Below are 22,695 nucleotides of genomic sequence, written 5' to 3' on the forward strand. Positions count from 1 at the left end.
CTCTATTCACGAACATCGGTCATTTCCTGACTGCCAAGTTAGAGCAACAGTTTAGTTTTTGGTGCTCGTAGAATAGATGGTATTGATAAGGCATCCCAGAAGACTTTATGTTACTTAGTAACCTTGTCTGTGCGTTTGTTGTTTTTTTTTTCCACCGGGCAGAAGATTTTCCGTATAGATAGCTGTCAGCTTTCAAGAAGGCAGTTTGCTTTTTCAGCCTAAAATTGGGTAGGGGGATGGGGAGAAGAAAAGCATGGTTCAGATCAATAAATAATGGCGAACGCCTCCCCCATACTCTTAAACAACAGGTGGTTTTGATGTGCACAGTCATGCACATCCTTTTTGCACGGCATGAAATTGTAGGCGGCGCATTCAATTTCAGCATCCCGAGAACCTGCTGCTGAGAGATCAGGGAGCCGGCTGTCAGCGTCCGGGAACACGGGGGTTCCTGCCAGAGAGGAAACTCGTGTGTCAAAGGGCTGATGGGCTTCAGGTCCCGAGAAATTGGCTTTTGCCTTCTTCCTTCTGTGTCTACCTCAATGGGTCCCACGACCCCTCCCACTCTTCTGTTTTTAGGGGGGTAGGGAAATAAGGAGGCGGGATTATCTCTACAGTAACCCCAGTCCATCCCGGGAATTCCCACAAGGGCTATCTTTAGCGGTAGCTTCCCCCAATCTAACTTACCCGCGAGAAGGCTGCGATAGCGGATCAAACGCTGCGCGCAGAGACGCCTCGGGTTTTCCGCGCATAGTTAGGGACGGTAGGGAAGGTACGAGACCCGGTCGATTCCCCACTGCGGAGACGCCGGGTGGGCGGATCAGAGGCCGCAGTGGCCCAGCCGGGAAGCAGTGGGAGGATTTTTTTTCACGGCCTTAAGAAAGTCCCCAGCGGCGGGCGGCAGCCCTCGCCGGCTGGTCCCGGCGCCGGGTGCTCTCTGCAGGGGAGGAAGTGCCCGGGCACGCGGCCTGCGTCACAGCGGGACGGGGATCGCGGGGTGGGCTGGCGGGCGGCGGCGGCGACCCCGGGGCCGGGCGCTGGGCGGCGCTGGCTGCCGCTGGCCCGGCTGCGCGCGGGGCGGCGCTGGAGGCGGCTCCGTCTGCGCCGGGGAGGCGGAGGGGAGGAGGGCTGCGGGGCCAAGGCGTTAGCTGCGTCCCGGCTCGGAGCCCGCGAAGAGGACTAGGAGGAAGGCGCCGCCGTGGCCGCGGCCGCAGAGCTCTGGGCGCGACAAACCATGAGCAGCGGCTCCGCGGGTGACCCTGCTGTCGCTGGCCGCCTCTGATCCCGGACGAGAGACAGCTCGGAGCTCCCCAGCACCCTCCGCAGCCGGCACCCTCGCGCCCAGAGGTAAGGGCGGGGACCGCGGAGGGATGGAGAGGGGTGGCCCACAGAGGATGGCGGGCTCGGTCCGCTAGGTGCGCTGGAGCCAGGACTCGCCCCGCCTCGCTCGCGTCCCTGCCTTCTCCCGGCTCTCCGGCGGGCTGAGTGTAGTCGCCTACCCAGTGTGTGGTCCCTGGAGCCATTCGCTGCTAGGGCTCAGGGACCCGCCAACACCTACCCCACCCACCCTTGCGTCCGGGCGCGGGTCAGCCGCCTGGCGCCAAGCGCAGCGCGGCCGCGGCAGGTTCTGCGGACTTGGGGGAGGGGGGGACAAGGAGAAAACGGGGCCACCGCCGGGGACGGTCGTCGTTCTTTACAGCCCAAAAAATTCCCGAGACCCCAGGGCCTGTCTCTTCTGGTCTGCTCTCCCCTTGCTATCCCCGAGCCCCTGAAGTTAGCACTTTGGGGAGAGGAATTTGAAGGTCTCCGAAGGGACCGAGAGCACGATGCCGCTTCCTTGCAGGACCCGAGGGAAGAGAGGGTCGAGCCGGATTGCGCGGGCCCCACAAGCCAGGTGTCTAGGCCGGCGTGTGAGGCCAGGACCACTGCCTTGGACCCAAACCCAGGCTCGCCAGTCTTTCCCTTTCCAACTGGTTCCCAGCAAGGAGGTGGTTAGGGATGGCATGAGCAACTCAGGAACCTTAGGATGTGCTCTGTAGACGCTAATTCCTTTCCTTTCTCCCTCAGCCAATTCTTCCCTCCCCCACCCCATGCCGTCCTGTGTATATCGGATTCTAGTTCTTTCAAAACACCGACACCTAGCCCCCATCCCAGGACGGATGTTTGAGTGTTGGGGCCAAATTCACTTGGTTTCAGATTCGTTTAAAGCATTTTAAACTCCCAGCAAACCAGTTAGGAAACACTTTCATGTCCCCCATACCCCTAAAAATAAAAAATGAGAGTCAATCAATCTTTGTGGGAGTGCTGACATTGGGGCAGAGGGAGGTTTGAATGACCCCATTTAACGCAGCCTTATAGAGGAGGAATAGGTACAGGAAATGGCAGTCCCATGTTAATCACACACTTCTTACCAGCCCTCAGTAATGTAGGAAATGTAGCCTTAAGCAACGGTCACAATTCCTGACAGGTATGTAGTAGTTCTCTAAGGCATACTTGAGCCTTCTTCATGGATAAGTCATTAAAAAGGCCACCAAATGAGAAAGTGGGAAGTGGGAACAACACTGCAAAATCGCCAAGGCCAATCAGCTTTATAGGTGTGTACATTCTATTTTTTAAATGACTTGTGTAAACCCAAAAGGAAAGCTGAACTTCACAAATTTGTTCAGATTCATAAACCTTGTGTTGGATGTGTGGACATAGATAACAGATTAGATGTATACAACTATAATCGGTGATGTTTGCATTTTTTGTTGCATTTTTTGGTGACTTGTTTAAATAGGAAAGACCAAGGGTGTAACCCTGATTGGTTTTGATTAAACTCATTTTCTAGGTTACATTGTTTGTTTGCTTTTAAGGGGTTGGGGGGAGATGGGAAGTAGCTTTGCAAGGATGGATATTTTCCATGGTTCAGATAATAGATATTGACCACAAATAGGGCCCACTAATCCAACAGACCTATCAGATAGCATGTTTAACAATTTTCTTATGAATAGAATTACCGAAGCCTTTGTTAATGGTACTAATGTCTTATTTCTCAGATTAACTGAGCACTTTACTTAAAGAAATATGTTTTTAGAAGGGAACACGTTTAGCAAAAAAACATGTATGGGGACTGTAAGAAAAGAATGAATAATTTTACACTTATACAAAGTTTATCTTTCCAAAAGAATACAAAGTTAGCAATATTTTTAACTTCTAAGGTACCCAATTTTTACCAAATTGTTATGATTTTTAGTAGTGTATTTTTAAGTTGTAGTAGTAGTATTTTTAAGTGATAGTCACCAATAACATTATAATAAAGCCCAAGTTTAAAAAGAAATGGGATGGAAACTTATACATATTTTGTCAAGCATGGTATTAATGATTTAAATATAGTACATTACTATAATATAGTCTAGCTGCTCTAGGTACCTGACACGCATTATCTCAGAATCTTACAACACACCCTAAAGGTAAATGATGCCATCCACATTTCACCAAGAAAGAGCCTCAGTGGGTGAAAAAAAGTGAATGGATTGAGATATACAAATTGGTAGTTACAAAACAGTTACTGGGATGTAAAGTACAGCATAGAGAATATAATCAGTAATGTTGCAACAACTGTGTATAGTTGGGCCAGGTGGGTACTGGACTAATTAGGGGGATCAGCACATAAATTATATAAATGTCTAACCACTATGCTGTACACCTGAACTAATATAAAATAATACTGAACATCAACTGTAACTGAACAACAACAAAAATTTTAAAACAAGAAAGAGGCTCAGAGTTTGTGACTTGCCCAAGATCATTCAGTTAAATTAACACCTGAATGAGGCCAAACCTTTTTAGCCTGAATGATGTACTTCTCCATTATCAAAAGCTCCCTCTTTTTTTCCTACATACGTTTACTGTTAACTTACATTATGACGTTATGAAAAAACTGAGGTCAAAGAAGTGAAGTCACGTGTCCAGCATTTTTCATGTAACTGGTATACGTATAGCAGAATTCAAATTTGAAATCAGGGCCATCTGTTTCCCAAACCGCTGTTCTTGCCACTGATCTCTATTAAATGACTGATTAAAAGCTTAACCTAGTGGACGTTTCACTTCTGCTCATCAGCTGTTCTCATCCACATGAAGATGATCGCCTCATGGGCTACATACATCACACTCCCAAAGACTTTCTACCCTGGAGTGCAGCTGTATCTCCAGCCCTGGATCACTCAGGAAACCATATTGCAACCAGTGAGGGTGACATTACTATGGAGGTATCCTTGAATCCATTTAATTTATCTTAAAATATAAATCATTCTAGATTGGCATGGGGTTATATCCCCGTGGCTATTTTGTAACTTCCAAACAGGAAAGCTGGTATCAAATCCTGACTCTACTGTACAGTAGGAGTGCCAACTAATTCTCATTATTCAATTTCCCTGAGCCCCAGTTTCCTCATATATAATGGGGTTCCTAAAGCCTACCTGGCTAGATCATTGTCCAATTACATATAACAATGCATACAAAGGGCAGCTCCTGTCACCTAGTAGGTGCTTAGTAAATGGGAGGGATTAACACCCTTGTATTCCAGCACTGATTAAAATTTATACACTTTTTCACTTTCTGTATGTTTTATGTGCATATAGTGATTAGTCAGTGCTGTCCGTGATTCACTCTTTATATGGCTATACAAAGGTCTAATCCAGTTTTTAACATCTTTAACTTTTGAATCACATCCTTTTTTTGTAGTCCTGACTTATAAACATGTACTCACCTTATGTAGTTTTTCCGTTGTTCCATTCTGCACATTTTTTAGAATTTTACTAGCTATGTTTCAGTTGGTTGGAATTTGTATGTTTTGGCAAAAACATTTCCTGTTTTCTACCTCTACTGATTTCTCAGCTTTGCTTATCACTCAGGGAAGGCACCATGACAAACCCAGTGTCTCCCCTCCACACACCTCACTCTTAAACAAAACTGTACCAGCTGAAATTCTGTGTCTCCTTCAGGGCTCAGCCTAAATGCTGCATCCTTCCTGAGCTCATGAACCTTCCATTTTAAATCCTTTGTTCACTTATAATTCAGACAACATGCACCCCTAATGCTTTTTAAAATAATTTTTTTTTAAAAAAACACACTTTTTAGTTATTTGCCCAAGTAATATACTATGAAAGACTGTGAAGATTTTGAGAACAGGGACATTTTCTATTTCTTTACATTTTTTGCCTTGTTTATAAAACCTAAGTGGTTTCTATTTCCTGAATGAAAGATGAGTCAGATATTCTGAGAGAGAATCTTACAGTAATCAGGGAAGACACCCAATTATTTGACTCTGTTGCATGATTGTTAGTGGCACCTTCCTCTTTATTTTGGGACTTGTTTGTCCCAGCCTTCTCCACACATTTCACTGGCATTATATTTACTGGAAGGCCATAGTTCTTAAACAAAGTCTTGGCCATTAGGTACCATGTAAGAAAGAGATGTTTCATTAATAAATTGCTCCCATGGTGGTACAATAAGCTCCTTAGTAGGTATATTGAGCACGTCAACAGTGTTTGAGTAGTTTGGCATTTCAGATGGGGTAACAGTCCAGGTGGATTTCTTTAATTAGGAACAAGATTTACTGGAGGAGAGGAGTACCTATCTTAGAAAGAAGGTTGAGATAATAAACAAGGAGGATTTCAAACCCCTTTGGTTGGAAGTAGGACTAGTCGTGGCACAGCATGGAGGCTCCTACCAGAGGTGACCTTCTTGAAAGAATTAACACAGAGAAAAAAACCAGCAGTCTCACCACAATATGAGAGGTGGAAGAAAAAGTAAAGGAGATGAAGCATGACTGTAGTACTGTGTGACTGAGGCCTGCTAGGTATTGCTCGTTCCTGGACTGTAGACATAGGAGAGAGACTGTGGGATCAAGATGGACAAGAGAAACTAGTGTGGTCTTGAATGCTTAGTACATTAACTCCTCTCATGTGCTCCCAGGACTGGCACAGAAGGGCAAGAGGTAATCTCAGAGCTTTGCTTCAAGTAGATAGTTTGGCAGGAATGTACTGACAATTTCCGAAGTATTAATGGTAGAGAGTGACTGAACTCTTTTCCAATATCAGGCATGCAACAAAAAAAATAACACGAGCTATCTACATAAAAATATAACATATTGTCACACCTTCTAGGAGGACTTTAGGATCATTTTCTGGTGTTGGATAGGTGTCCTTTTAAAATATGGTTTTATAGTCGATGGTGGTTCTAACTATGAATGGCAGTTGGTAGAGAAATGGTGATATGGGTTCAGAAAAATGGATAGAGTTCAGAAAAGAAAAGAGAGAATTGGCAAAATTCAAAAATCAATATTAAGTAAAATGTTTTAAAGCTTGGGGAAGTAGCTGAAAGTGTCCCAGATAGCTGAAGTATTTTGAGTCAAAGAATCCAGAACTGTATGTCCTTTAAAGAACGTTTCTAAGGAGTCAGAAGAACCAAGGCTATTCCCACATTGGAGAAGGGTGGGAAGGTAGAGCAAAGAGGAAAGTTCCTTTGGCTAAACCAAAACTCTCCCAGGGTTTGAAACACTGGAGAGAATATAATAGAGCTCATAGAGAAATGTTTCTCAACCTTTCTTTCATCATTACCGCCCCTCCCCAAGTCTTTTTTAGGTAAATTATAATACCATAGATATACTGGATATCTTTTATGCAGGGTGGCTTTTGGGCCTGCTACAAACCACTATTTAAGATTTTTTTACCTTGCCCTCAAGAACCAGTTTTTGATGGGGCAAGATTGCCCCCCTACTGAGAAGACATGGGGTAGCATGATTATATATTATGTCTGAAACTCAAAAAGGAGCCACAAAAGACATAAATAGTGCGTGTGTGTGTGTGTGTGTGTGTGTGTGTGTGTGTGTGTGTATAATTTGTATGAATGCATATGATACCTTAAGTAAATTCTCTGGAATTAGATTGCTTTTTTTGCCTTTATTTTTTAAAAAAGCATATTTTATTGGCTCTTAAACTGAAATACATATGAAAAAAATATAAGGCTTCTAGTTGTCCCAATTGCACCTTGGCAAAATTATTAAATTCAAAAAGTTGTCTACTTGCATTCTTCTGTTTCCAGGATAGGAAGCCCTCCCCAAACTTTAAATGTTTAACATCCTTTATTTACTTCAGTTATTCTGGGAAGGCTCTGATATTAGCCATTAATTCTTGCTACTGCTCAATTACATATGAGTATAAATTTGTTTGTCCTTATTAGAGCATTTGTATTTTAAGCCATTTATTTATAATTATGAAACACTATGTTCCCTATGGAAGAGATTTCAGCTCATAAGTAGATATTTGGGGAGGGTGGGGCTTCTTAAGTCTTTCTTAGCTTTTTCATGTTCGGTTCCTGCTTCAGTTCCCTAGGGAGCATAAGCCTGGGCTTCGGAAGTCTAATCTTGGGAGCTGTAGGAGTTAGAGGAGTTTGGCTTCTTTATACCTTGGCCCTTGCTTGCTCCTTTCCCCCCAAACAACTCAACTTTTCCTCCAGTTTTTACTTTAACCATATTATACTTTTCCCTTTCCTTTGTCCTCAAACTTTCAGAAATATCTTTGTTTTTCAGCATCTTTCCTCTTTGTTTGATTTTTGGATCTGTACTGAAATTTCCATGAGCGCAGAGACCATATAGGCCATCTCTGTTTTGTTCATTTCTGTATCCACAGCACCTGCGCAATGCCTGGGACATGTCTACTTAAGAAATAGTTGTGGAATAAATATTAATGATATATTTTATAGTAACGTTTCTAACCTACCATCTTGGAGTGTATCCATTTCCCTTTCTACTATTTTAAATTCTGGTAATGAAATATGATTATGTAATCAGAAGTTATCCTTCAATAGAGTCATTAAATATGTCCATGAAAATATTTCTATATGTGATTGGAAATTAGGAGCAAGTATTATATAAAATACGAAGTCAGGACGTCAAAATAAATCCTAGTCGCTAAATAAACTAAGTATATGAAAACTCATGGGTTTTCATGGGTCTTGTGAGTTCCCCCTGTGTATCTAAAGAACTTGCCAAATCAATAAAAATTACTAACTAGTCTTTCTCAAATGTCTTAGAAATATATGAAAATTAATAAAAATTTCAAATATCTTTTTATAAATAGGAAAGATATAAGTTATAAATCTCACTTCTGCAAGAATACTGTAGAAAATTATTTAGCTAATAACTCCTGGATTTTAAAAAAATAACTATGAGAATAGCTTCATTAGGAAAACACTGTCAGGCTAATTTGTATTATCTCCCTTGACATTAGCAAGGTCCAGGATAGTGTTCTTATCAGTAAAGTTAATAAATACTATCCTGCACATACAACTTTCTAGTTAATGCACAATTAGGTGGATCCCTACAACCAGAAATTAGTTTAAAGTTGCGGAGCCAGCAGCTGGAGGTGTGTCTAGAGTTTGGATCTGAGTTGAATGTTGAAGCATCTTATCTAAGGTTCTAGGTGGCATAATAGAAAACGCATATCTGATATTTCTAGAAGTGGCTCCATGGTGGATAGAACAGCATGGTGTTGAAGTAAGGATTGGAAATGAGCTTTGTCGAAAAGAAAAGAAATGAAATGAAATGAAAAATAAAGGAAATAGTCAAAACTAAGTAATGAAATTCATTTAAGGAAAGTATAGGGTCGTATCTTGAAAAAAAATAAATAAACCCAGCATGCAAATACACTAGATTTTTGTTTGTTTTGTTGTGTTCATTTCTGTATCACTAATATTTACAACAATAATTAGTATGTAGAAGGGATCAGTAAATATTTGTTGAATGAATAAATGAATGAAATGCATGATGGAGAAAAATTAACGATGTACCATTAGGGCAAAAGTAAAATTATTCCTAAGGAGATGGTGATGGATAACTAGTAGACTGAATAGACTGTTAGAAAAAACTTTTTGGACAAATCATTTACGAACATATGTTCAAGTTTTATTTTACCCTTACATATAAGAAGAAAGATTTCTGGTAGGTGAGTTCAAAAATTCATTCCTGCTAGGACATTTTGTCAGAATAATGGATGGTTAGATATCATTGTTAGACTAGATAAAAAGTGGTTTCAATATCACTAGACTCGTGACTACCAGTTAGTTGACAGTTAACTGGGTGGCTCTTTAGCTGGTCTCCATGGACAAGTCTTATCCCCATTCAGCATTATGTAGGAGACTAGTGAGTGCAATAAGGATGAAAAAAATAAATAAATAAAGACATAAATACTGGAAAGGAAGAAGTAAAAATATCTCTTCTTACAAACCTTGTGATTAGCAATTATGATTCCACATCGTAAGGACAGTGAAGGACTCTGACAGGAAAAACACTGATTCATTTGAAATATGATGCTGGAGGAGAGCTCTGCTCTGGACCACCAGAAAGACGACCAGGTGGGTCCCAGAGAAAATTAAGTCTGAAACTTTGCTGAAGGCAAAAATGACAAAACTGAAGCTGTCCTGCTTAGAGCACATCATGAGAAGGCAAGATTCTTTGGAAAAGACAATACTGCTGGAGAAAAAGGCAGCAGGAAAAGAGGAAGACCAAAGATGAGATGGATTGACTTCATAACAGAAGCCATAGGCTGAGTCTACTGAAGCTGAGCAGGGCTGTTGAGGACAGGACCCTGTGGACATCACTCATTTATGGGGTCTCCACAAGTCGGAATAGACTCAACAGTACATGACACACACATCCTAAGGAATCTACAAAGCAACAACTAAAAATACATGCCACACTAATCTTTAATTGACATGCTGCTATTTAAATTTTGCGAAAAAATTTTAGACGTGTATTTCACTTGGCCCTTGTTACAGGAACGTGAAGATGATTTTACTTATCCTGAAAGGGTATCTAATAATATAATCAGATTAATAACATTCTGCATGTTAACTTTTTTTTAACTTGACGGTTTCCCCCATAAATGTCATTGCAGTAAACAGAACAGCCTACTGTTGATCTAATTAAGGAATTAGGAACAAATCCATTAAAACTAATTATTTCTAACATCCCTTTTACTTGTGAGAGCCACATCCTGAATTATAGAAGAGGGAGCAGAACCTTTGGTGCTACTTAGAGACTGTCTAGTGTGTATCAAACATGTTTTGAATATAAAAAAATTGCTCCTATTTTTTATTGTTCCAAGTTTGGAACATAATCTTAAAGCAACATGTTCAAATGTCAGATAAGAATATAGATGCACATCAATAAAAGAAGGTCATAATGGATGGCTGGCTTATTAACTAGTAACAACTAAATCAGAAGATACATAAGAAATCTCAGAATTTCAATTTCTTTAGAGGCCAAGAATCTCTCTTATTAACCTGCTTTTTGCTTTCAGTTATTTATAATTTTGAAATATCAAAAGCAGCAAAGAAGCAAGACAGCTATTTGCCCCTTCTGAAAGAACACATTGGGGTTGGATGAGGCAAAAAATAACTTTTATCATCTGGGTAGAACATATGGTAAGTAAATAATTTTACAGCTTCATATTGAGTAAAGGCCTTATAAAAATAATTTTTCTTTCTGAGTTACCAGTATCTATTCTATTAAGCTACTTTTAAAAGTAAGTAATTTTATCTCAGTATGTATTACTCATCACAAATCACATAAGCTCAACAATGGCAGATGACGGTGTTTAGAATGTTAAACTTTAGTTTTTAAGATAAAATTAATTTTTAAGGCATGTCATAAGACAATAGTTATAGTCTTATTATTTGAATGTTATGAAGAATCAATTATGTTTATGTATAATATATAATACATAGGTTAAAGTTCTCATATGGTAGTATTTTGCCGAAGATTATTCATTAGTAGTTAATTTTAATATTAGTCCCAGGTCTTAAAATTAACTATCTTAAATTATAATTTACATTGCTACTTAACAATAATGTATCACTCTTCATATTAAAAACCAATCAGAGAAATATGACATACCGTGGTTTCACATTACTGCAGCAGTGCCTGAAATTTATAACAACCATTAAAAAAACAGTCTAGGTATATAACTAGTTATAATTCAATGTTAAACATGTCTACAAAGACTTAAATTCTTAGTGTAAATAATGATCTGACATGAAACAAAAACAAGGAATTTAGTAACTTCGAATTAAATAGGCATCGCATCAGAGCACAGATTAGTCATGCATGAACTAAAGTACATTTTAACAGCTTTATTTAGATATAATTTACATACTATAGCATTGATTTGTTTAAAGTATACAATTAAGTGGTTTGTGGTGTATTTGCTATAGAATTGTGAGACCATTACCATAATCTAACTTTGAAACATTTTCATCACCCTAAAAAGAAGCCTGTATCCATTAGTTATCACTCCCCACAATATCTCCAACTTCTCCAAAGCTCTAGGCAGCCACTAATCTATATTCTGTCTTTATAGATTTGCCTATTCTGGACATTTCATGTAACTGGTATTATACATTATGTGGTCTTTTGTGACTTGCTTTTTTCCCTTAGCATATCCGAGGTTCCTCCATGTTATAGCACGTATTACCATGCCATTCCTTTTCATTGCCAGATACTATTCCATTGTATGGATATACCATATTTTCGTTATCTGTTCATCAATTGGTGGGCATTTGTGTTGTTTCCAGTTTGGGGCTATGAGGAATAATGCTTCTATGAACATGCGTATACAAGTTTTGTGGACACGTTTTCATTTCTCTTGGATATATATCTATAGTAGTGGAATCGTTGAGTCATATGGCTTAAATGAGGTATAATTTTTGCATCATCTCCTAAACTAGTACAAATTCAGGGCTAAGACATTTAACTGTCTTTTTAATGAAATTTAGCAAAATAGTTTAACTTGCCCAAGTATTCATCATCATCAGGAATATCAATGGAACATTGAGTTTTATATAATTTAACTGTAGTTTGCAAAGTATTCTTAAAGCACTACACTAAACCTCTTTGGATGAAAAGTTCTAGTTAAGAAATACAGAAAGGGCTACTGACGGCTGACCAGATAGCTATCTGCATATTTTTTGGTTCCTTATCCTTAGTGACCTGGATACCACCCCATTTACTCCAAACTTCCCTTTTGTGCATTATTTTCCTCTTTTTTTTGTGGGGCATTTCTTGAATGGACCAGTTAAACAATTCTTCAGTATTACAGTAAAAGGGCATTTTTGCCCTCCCTGTGCTTCATTTCCAAGTTTTACTTTTTTTCTTTAATAATGCATACTTACGCATCCTAAACTTTTCTTTTAAGGACTTTGGTGGTTTCTTAGTAATATAATGGACATTAGCCATGGAATGTGTCAAATACAAAACACTGGCCATGGAAGTTCTCAAACTTAAGACATGGAACAGAAACTTTGGGTTCTGCACTTGACTTCCCTTTTTGGGGGTGCCTTATGTCACTCAGTTATCAAAATTCCTCTCTAACTCATAGAAACAGACAACAGTTTAGTGGTTACCGAGGGTAAGTGGATGGGTGGAGGTAGAAAATGGTAAAGGGTGTCAAATATACAGCGATGGTAGAAGATTTGACTTTGGGTGGTGAATACACGTGCAATATATAGATGAATCATAGAAATGCACACTTGAAACCTGTATAAATTTACTAACCAATGTCACCCCAATAAATTTAATTTAAATTTCTCTCTAATCTCATCCTGGGAGGGAGTTCTGTTTTAACTCCAAACCCAAGTTTAACCAATTCTTAGGGCCCAAACTTCTCTCCATGCTTTCAACTTAGATGGTAAGTCATCTTATGCCCAGCAGAATAAGAGTTCTTTTAGATCAGGGATGTCCAAACTGCGGCCCGCAATCCATTGTTAATTGGCCCGCAGCAAATTCCAAAACTATATTTAGTTTACTTAAATAAACCAGGTGAGGCAATACGTACGTCACCTCGAGTGAGTGGCCCGGCTGTGTGTGCATTTTACCGCATATGGCCCTTGGTAACAAACGTTGAAAAAAGTTTGGACACCCCTGTTATAGATGGTCATTAGACCTTGACTTCAATGCTCAAATAGCCATAAAACAGCAAAAAATCCAAGGCTCAGAAGAGAAACACAAATGATCTCAATAACATAAATGCCATGAAATTCCTTGACCCAAAGACTGCCAGTAGCTCTGTTTCTTTTGAGTTGAGCAACTCCCTATTGGACCTCTAAGAACCATTACAACAGGAACTGGCAAGCTGTGGCCGAATAGTTTGGGTCTGCAACCTGGTTTTGTATGGCCCACTTGCTGAGATTGGTTTTTACACTTTTGAAGGGTTGTTTAGAAATTTTTAAAAGAATATGCAACATTGACCAGCTGTGACCTGTAAGGCCTAAATAGTTACTATCTCTCCCTTTATAGAACAGTTTACTGATCCCTGCATTAAACAAAACAAAACAAAAAGACAACTTTGTTGTTAGCATGTATCAAAGTTTTATAATGAATTTCCTGTAAAAGAAAAGCTCTCTAGTAAGCTAATTCAAAGATTTGCTCTTGGTAGGGTAATGACATTTTATAGTAAAAGAGAATGGTTAGAAAAGCATTAGATTCCATGTCAAAAGAAAATATTTCGTTAAAAGCCACTAAACTCTTGATTGACAGTTGGTCAGCTGCGTGGGTGGTAACTAATTTCCCAGTTTCTTAATGTCATTAAAGTTCATGAGAATCAATTACATAAGTGTTATATCAGGAACATTTGTTTCTTTCTGGGAGAAGGTTGCAAGTTATATCATACAAATTGATTTGAGACAACTTTCATAAGGCACTGTGTTAATATAGTTTAAAAGCATGCACTGGGACACAGTAAAAGAAAAGCAGGCTCTAGGGATCTTATCATGCCGTGCTTACTCATAGTTTAATTTTAAGACTACGTAAACTCGTAGGAAGACGGAAAACTTGGAAGAGATAGAAGACCATCACAAAGAAGGTCAGGACATTGAAAAACTGAATCTGTGGGGAACAAATGGAAAGAACTGGAATGTTTCTGCTAAGAAAAAGACAAGGAGAAATGTAATAATTACTTCCAGGGGTATGAAGGGATCTCCAACTAAGTATGAAGAGTGATGGTATATCTCTTCTGAAAAGAGAGAAAAGTTTAACTTGAAGCATAAGGGTTTAAAATGAAAAATTTTCTGACATCAAGTTATCAGCCTTTCCACAAATTTTCATAGAGGCTGGGTCTTTGGGAGATTTTAAAACTAGAATAGAGTTGGGGCTCTCTGCCATGGGGTGACTCGGGTCTTGCCTGAAGGTTTAGCCAGATAACTCCCAGCCATATGTTTTTAATTCAAGACCGTATTGGGTGTAAAGCACCACCAGATACGCCATCCTTTGAGAAGCTTACAAAGCAGCCACTGTTGCTGAGGATTTACTCTCTGGCAGAGGGGGTAGGGTCAACAAATATACACATGGCAAAGATGAGGAAAAGAACAGGGAAAACATTTGCAAGTATTTAAATATCTAGAAAGGGAAACAATTAAAAATAAGTCTTATAAAGCAAAGACCTGGAGGAGTGCAGGCCGTGGTCCATAGGTAAGGAAAGTGAGATGCAAGCATAGGGAACAGCAAACATAAAGATATGTCCCAAGCATGAGGGAGGAGCCGCAAGAAGGCCACGTCGGCAGAGGGCACTGAGTGAGGGGACAGCAGTAGTTATTATGACAGGGTTTGTAGACTCAAGGAGTGTCCACCTCTATTCTGAGTGAGATGAGGAGCCTTTAGAGGGTTCTGAACAAATGAGGATCATAGTCTCACTTGAATTTCAAAGGATCACTCTGGCTGCAGTGTAGAGAAGCCATTAGCCAACTTCTTGGTCTCAGGGCCTTTGCACTCTTAAAAAATTATTGAAGACCTCCAAAGAGCTTTAAGTGGGGGTTTTTTTAGGCACTTTTCATAAACAGTAAATATAGAGGAACATACAGGGAATGGGATTTTTCAGAATCCAGAAGCTTCCCAAGAGGGAAGCCTACCTAATATTAATTAAATAGTGAAACTAATAATTATCATTTATTGCCAAGTACTTTTCTAAGTGTGTATAATTTAAATAGGTTGGCACAGAGCTAGATTTCAAACCTCAGTCTTTCTGGCTGTAAAATTTGCATTGCAAGCCCCGCATTATGTTGAACAAAATGGTGAGTAGAAGTGACTCGCTTTTATTTTTATTTTTTAGGTTTATGTGGTTACTTATGACTAAACTTAGAATTCTGGGAATGCAGATGTTCAGTGAGGTAACATATACATATAAGGTATTACCAGAAGTATTTTTATTAGTTTTAATGTTGGCATATACTGTTTTGGACTAAGGAGTTCGTATCACCCTAAATGTACAAAACAACTGTAATCACTTCATAGAGAAGAGATTTCCATAAATAACCTTGAATTTTGTATTAAAATGCAATTAGCGTCACGTCCATGGCCTAAGTAAGTGCATAACCTATCGTTAGGAGTGGCCTACCTATGTGTGATAGTGACTCACTCAGCAGTGGCCATTGTGGGTTAAAAGCAAGATACTTAGTATGATGATGGTATGATTCTGCAAAATTTTCTGGGGACCTACTCTTCAATGGAGGTGAAAAAGGATTTTAGACCCAAGCTGGAGCTGTGCACATAGGGCCATATCGCGTTAGACTATTTTATACTCAGAACTAAAAATGTTTTAGGTGAGGCAGTAAGGTGTGCTATTAATGTGAAGCAGCCGATGTATTTATAGAGGATCTCAGGAATGTCAGCGTATGAGTAAAAGCATCTTTACCTTTACTCAGCTGTATTGAGATTTTTCTTTCAATTGAAATATACCATGTTTTCCAAAACTCCCCTTGTGCCACATGCAAATAAGAGCAGAATAGGTCCCTTATATGAGGAAACCACAGATCTTGAAAACAGTGGTGTTCCTTGATGTTCTTTGGCCACACTGTTTGGTTTCACTAACATTTCTGGTAATGGAATTGCTTGAGTCTCAGAATTAGTTTGCTTAGAATTTTTATGTTTTGCCAGACCTCTTCCTGTTGACATATTCAAACTGAATCAAAATGATTTGTGTGACATCATAAGCAGTGTAAGTATAGCATTTGAAAACAGTCTAAGACTCTGATATAATAATTAATCTATTTGGGTGTGTTTGCTTGGAAACCTGGAATGAAGCCTGTTTTAGAATATGTTTGTTTTTAGAATATAATCTGAAAATGAGTTAGAAAATTTTTAACCTCCATACCGTTTTAAAATAGTCATTCCCCATCTCTCAACATCTCATACTCCATCCAAGGGATTTATTTAATGAAAGTGGGGAAGGTAGCAGAAATAATATTTTTAAAATAGACAGCTATGTCCTCTTTTTTAGAAAGATTATACCTAAGCACAATTACGATTTTTATATTGGAATCTCCTATGAACAAGATTAAACAAATCCTCATCTTTCTAAAACTAAGCAGTTGGTATATCATCTTTCATCAAGTGATAAACTATAAAATGTTTATTAAAATTATGAATGCACAGTGTGCTGAAAGTGGATACTTTTCCAACAGGAAAATGGACTATCTGTACTCTTCCTTAGTTCTTGGATGAAGTCGATTTAACCCTTTAAATTGTTTAAACTCATTAACTGCTTGACCAAGAGACTGAAGAGCTAAGAGATTTAAAGCCAAAGAGTTAGGTGGCACTGCCAGTGGAAAAGCAAGCAGAAACTTAAAAGAAAACATCTCTGAGAATATATCCCACTCTGAGTATAATATAAATATAAAAGAAAGTTATCTCTGATGTAATGTAAGTTAATAGGACATTTTAACGCGTATCACTCCCAGTTTTTAAGAAATCATTCTGTAAAGGAAAACACTCTTTCTTGCTAATTCCCACATTGAATCAAGAAGGAATTCAGTCTCTAGTTGTTGTTTCTGTTGTCCATGGAATGCTAGGTTTAGTGACTTAGAATAATTGGCTCTCACAGCAGATTACCTGGGTTGTGTTCAGGCTCCGGTACCTGCTGCTGGGTAACCCAGGCAGGAGACTGAACCTTCTGAAGTCTCAGTTTCTTTTGTAAGAGTAGGCTAGTAGTTTTAGAGCCTAGGGGTGTTGGGGGATTAAATAATAGGATACATGCGAAACGACTGACACCATCCAGGTACGAAGTAAGCCTGAACTCGTGCTCCTATCGAGATGGGTTTTCCTTTATCCAGACAGAGATCTTTGCTAGGTAAGACTGATATTCTAAAATGAAACACCGACCCCACCAGAACGACCATGTTTCCCCGAAAATAAGACCTAGCCGGACAATTAGCTCTAATGTGTCTTTTGGAGCAAAACTTAATATAAGACCTGGTCTTATTTTACTATAATATAAGACCGAGTCTATAATATAATGTAATGTAATATAATATATAATATAATACAATACAGTATAATTATAATATAATATATATAATAATATAATAAATATAATATAAGACTGGGTCTTATATGAATTTTTGCTTCAAATGACGCATTAGAGCTGATTGTCCGGCTAAGTCTTATTTTCGGGGAAACACAGGACAGTTCTAATAATCAGAGTATCTTCTACCTTCAGAAAATGTTCTGGAGGGGGTAATTATAGCTATACCTGTGGAGCTCTTTGTCATGTAAAACCATTACTGCTCAGGCAACTATGTCAGAGGCTAGTAGTGCCAAAATGAGCAATGCAGCCTCTGCCCATACAGAATTTGGAGTGGGGGAGGGGAGACAGATGGGTATATAAATAACCCAGGGGAGTGAAGGAGTGAACAGAGCAGGTAAGGAGTGTGTTGATCTTGGACTGCATATGAAAATCCCCAGCCACAGGCTTTCAAAATAGAACACTGCACTTTATAGTCTGAGACCCTTTAACATGTTAGCCTAGCAGCATGTTCTTCCCACTGGAGGGTAGGCTGCGTCAGAGAGCCTGTCTGTCTGGATGTGTTGATCTGGGCAGAGGTAGGATCTGAGGTACATATAAACTAAATGTGTGATTAACCTATTCCTTATATCGTGTTTCCCCAAAAATAAGACCTAGTCGGACAATCAGATTTAATGCATCTTTTGGAACAAAACTTAACATAAGACCTGGTCTTATTTTAATATAATATAAGACCGGGTCTAATGTAATGTAATATAATATATAATATAATATAATAATACCAGGTCTTAGATTAATTTTTGCTCCAAAAGACACATTAGAGCTAATTATCCGGGTAGGTTTTATTTTGGGGGAAACATGGTATTTATTAATCTATAAATTCATGGAGTACAGAAAGCATTTTAAGTAGGTGAGCCGTACTTTGGTAGGCCCTGATGAAGCTCTGGTTTTACCTTAACATCTCATCTGGTGCTTAGGTTGTCTTTTTATCACAAGCAGAGGAAATAAGATGTTTCTAGGAAAATATGAGTTCCAACAATTAAGTTTGTGAACTTGTTGCAGTGATGTTGCTAACCCTTTTTTGATATCAGAGGGATTATTCATTATCAATTTGTATCAACTGGACAAACAGTTAACCAAGTTTACTATTTGGAAGTGCTGAAGAGGCTGCGTGAAAAAGTTAGACGAACCTGAACTTTTCGCCAACACTTCATGGCTCTTGCATCACGACAATGCATCAGCTCAAAAGGCACTGTCTGTGAGGGAGATTTTAGCCAGTCAACAAATAACTATTGCAACACACTCCCTACTCACTTGATCTGGCCCCCAATGACTTCTTTCTTTACCCGAAGATAAAGGAATATTAAAGGAAGACATTCTGATGACATTTCAGGACATCAAGGGTAATACGATGACAGCTCTGATGGCTGTTCCAGAAAAAGAGTTCCAAAATTGCTTTGAAGGGTGGACTAGGCGCTGGTGTTGGTGCATAGCTTCCTAAGGGGAGTACTTCGAAGGTGACCGTAGTGATATTCGGTAATGAGGTATGTAGCACTTTTTCTAGGATGAGTCCACGAACTTAAGTGTCCAACCTCGTAGGTCTCAACCTCACAAAAAGAAACTGAATGCTCAGTCCCACCCCAAGCATTCTGATCTAACTGGACCCAAGTATTAGTATTTTTAAAGCTTTCCAGCTGATTCCAATGTGCAGCCAATGGTAAGAGCCACCATTTTACTCGCCCTGGGTTCCGTTTCCTTCAAGATGTTCTAATAAATCTCGAGAGACTGGCTCAGCCCAGATTCTGTCAGTAGGTTTTCCAATTGGCACTTCATAATTTAATATCTGTCCATGTGTTCTCCCTTTGGAAACACATGGTACTTTCTGCTGTTTCAGTAAATGATGTTGACTCCTGGAGAAATACTCATCTTAGGTTCTGAGCAGAGAGGCAGGGTGCTTTCTCATTTAGCACTGGCCTTAAGAGAGCTAATCTTACCTCAAAACATAATCTACTGTCCTATTTTTCATATCTCCATGACAAAACCAACCCACAAGTTTTGTTCTAGAACCTTCTATTCAGTCATTTAACAAGTTCTTCCTGTATATCCTTAATTTCTCATGCAGTTGTGTGAAGTCTGTTTTTATATATGACGTTGAAGCATTTTGTTTGGTATGTCAGTATTTTCAGATACTTAGAGGCTCTTCACTTATCTTATATATTCCTTTGCTTCTCTCAACATTTCTGTGTAGATTATGTTTCTCCTACTTACTCTTTCATTCAATAAATATCTATTGAATGGCAAATATGGACCAGGCACTCTCTTGGACAGCAGGGACAAAAGAGTGTCCAAATCAAGCAGAAATTCCTGCCTTCCTGGGACTTACGTTCAAGTGGGAGAAGACAGAAGGGAAATACATAAGTAACTAAAATAAGTAAAATGTTCAAAAGTGCTAAATGCTATGGAGAAAAATAAAGCAGGGCAGGAGGAAAGGGAGTGTTGTTTCGGGGGTGGGATTATAATATTACATCGACTTTACCATGTTATCCAAGCAAGGGCTCGTGAAAGCTTGGACCAGAGTGGTAGTGAGACAGATGGTGAAAATTGGTTGGAATCTGGATAAGTTTCAGTAACTCCTGAAGAAGACCAGGGATTGAATCATGCAGATACCATGTTTCCCCGAAAATAAGGCCTAGCCAGACAATCAGCTCTAATGCATCTTTTGGAGCAAAAATTAATATAAGACTGTATATTTATTATATATTATATTATATTATATTATATTATATTATATTATATTATATTATATTATATATTATAAAGACCCGGTCTTATAGTAAAATAAGACCGGGTCTTATATTAATTTTTGCTCCAAAAGATGCATTAGAGCTGATTGTCCGGCTACCGTGTTTCTCCAAAAATAAGACCTAGCCGGACAATCAGCTCTAATGCATCTTTTGGAGCAAAACTTAATATAAGATCAGTCTTATTTTACTATAATATAAGACATGGTCTTTACTATAATATAATATAATATAATATAATATAATATAATATAATATAATATAATATAATATAATACAATACAATACAATATAATATAATATAATATAATATAATATGATATAATATACAGTCTTATATTAATTTTTACCAAAAGGCTTTAGAGCTGATTATCCAGCTAGGTCTTATTTTGGGGAAACAGGGTAGGTCTTATTTTTGAGGAAACAGAGTATTAGAGAGAGGAGAATTCCAGCAGCAGGTATTGCAAATGCAAAGCCCTGAGGCAGGAGTGAACCAGATGTTCAAGGAACTACAAGACAACCAGTGTAGCTGGAGAAGAAAGGAGAGGGCTACAACGTGGGTCTCGGGGATCGGGAGAATGCAGATTGCATAGGGCCTCGTGGGATTTTTATAAAGAGTCGGGCTTTTTCTCGGATTGAGATGGAGAGTTATTACCTGGTTTTGAGCAGAGGAGAAACCCAATAATTTCATAGGATCATTCTGGCTGCTCAGGTGAGACTAATCTATGTGGGTCAATGGTGGAAGCAGGGAGACCTGTGATGTATGAGGCTATTACAGTCACCTAGTTGAGAGATGATGATGGCATGGGCCAGGGTAATAGCAATAGAGATGGTCAGAAATGGTTAAATCTGGATATGTTTTTGAAGGTAGAATTGATTGCTCTTAAATAAGTGTCTATCTAATATTTTTCCACCCTCCTCTTAAAAGATAGAGACTCAAACTTTAGTAAGGGGCCTGAATAATGCTAGTGGTAGCAAATGATTAACTTTATGACCCTTTAAATACCACAAATTCAGTATCATATTGTTTTGTTTTGTTTTAAGAATGACAGTATTGCTGATTTGTTTCACTTCTGATTCACCATCACTTCTCACAGTCCTCACTCACCCATTTTTTCTGTGTTGTGCATTACTGCTCATTTGCCATTGAGTATCTTGACCCAAACCATCAATGATCACTATTGCATTGCTGTTGCTTAGTAAACACCTGTCCTTTCCTTCTTGTGGTCTTTAACTTATTCTATGGTAGGTCCCTTGAAGGTGACTGAGGCAGGCAATGGGAGTAAGAGAAAAGAACACGATACTGCTAATATTATTATAAAGGAGCCCAGCGTTCAAATAAATCAGGCCAAAAATACCTCTTTTTCCACTCCTTTCTCCCTTCTCCCAACTTCTTAAACAGAGCAAAGAATGAAGATTTTCCTTTTCGACCACCACATAAGTCTCTCAGGTAGTCTTTTATGCTTTCTTTGCTTCCCCTGTACCTCTAAGCAGAATGCGAGTATCATGAGAAAACGCATTGTGTTGCAAAATAAATCTGGTGGTTCCTTCCCCAAAGCTACATGCACCTAACTCTAAGCTCTGGTATTCATAGAAATATTTCTGTTATACATTTTTCACAACTGGGAGAATTTCACAAAAAGCATACCTCATTTTTCATTCACTCATTCAGCAACTATTTATTGAGTACTTTTTGTGTGCCAGGCACCGTTCCGAGGACTGGGAGATAGGATTGAAGAAAACAAAGTCCCTGTTTCTTATGGAACTTGCCTTATAATGTGAGACAGACAAAAATACAAGCACATATGTAGTACATCTGATAAAGATAATGCTTCGAGAAAAGTAACTTAGGAGAATGAAAAAGGGAATGCTGAGGTGATGGGTTACTGGTGGTGGCAAGTTACTATTAATATTTTAAATAGGGTGACCAGAGAACGTGTCTCTGATACCATGATATTTACACAGAAACTCTGAATAGTGAGAGAGTGATTCAGTTCTACATCTGATTGGAAAATACTCCTTGCTGCAGGACGTCCTTCGGTAGTTTTCTTCTCTATATATACTTCCGAAGTGATTTCATCCTGTCCGATGACTGTAACCACTTCCGATACCCAGGTGACTCCCAAATTTGAATCTCTGCGCCAGATCTTTTTCCTAATTTTAGCCTAATATAGCCAGCTGTTTATGGAGCCTCTCCACTTGGATGTCTAACAGACATCTCAGATTTGACATGTCTGTAACCAAATTCATCTCCCCTTCCTCAAACCTGCTCTATCGGTAGCTTCCCTCTCCCTTTATATTAAGTGGCACTTCCATCCTTCTGTTTTTCAGTCAAAAATCTTGGTTTCATCTCCCTCTCTTCAAGCCCTACATTGACACATCAGGTAGATCATGAGTTACTTATATTGGGGAAAAGTAGAAAAGGAGAAACTTAGAGAGTGGGATGAAGAAATAGAGGTAAAAATAGAAGGCAGAGCTGTAACAGAGGTATCTTCATATTTGAGATATTAAGAAAATTGAAGCTAAGGGAACATGAGCCCTGGGATTCAGGTTGATGTGAAATC

General features: G+C 38.9%; 1 protein-coding gene across 1 annotated transcript in view; it reads left to right on the forward strand.

The window, feature by feature from the left end:
* Positions 1-1,089: 1,089 nt before the first annotated feature.
* The window catches only part of LRRC8C (leucine rich repeat containing 8 VRAC subunit C), a 72,197-nt gene continuing 50,591 nt past the window's right edge, over positions 1,090-22,695 (forward strand). The window contains exon 1 of the mRNA XM_033115399.1: positions 1,090-1,344. The gene's annotated coding sequence lies outside the window, so the exon portion shown is untranslated. The remainder of the gene's footprint in view (positions 1,345-22,695) is intronic.

Source organism: Rhinolophus ferrumequinum, chromosome 9 (assembly GCF_004115265.2).
Source record: "Rhinolophus ferrumequinum isolate MPI-CBG mRhiFer1 chromosome 9, mRhiFer1_v1.p, whole genome shotgun sequence".
Taxonomy (NCBI): Eukaryota; Metazoa; Chordata; class Mammalia; order Chiroptera; family Rhinolophidae; genus Rhinolophus; species Rhinolophus ferrumequinum.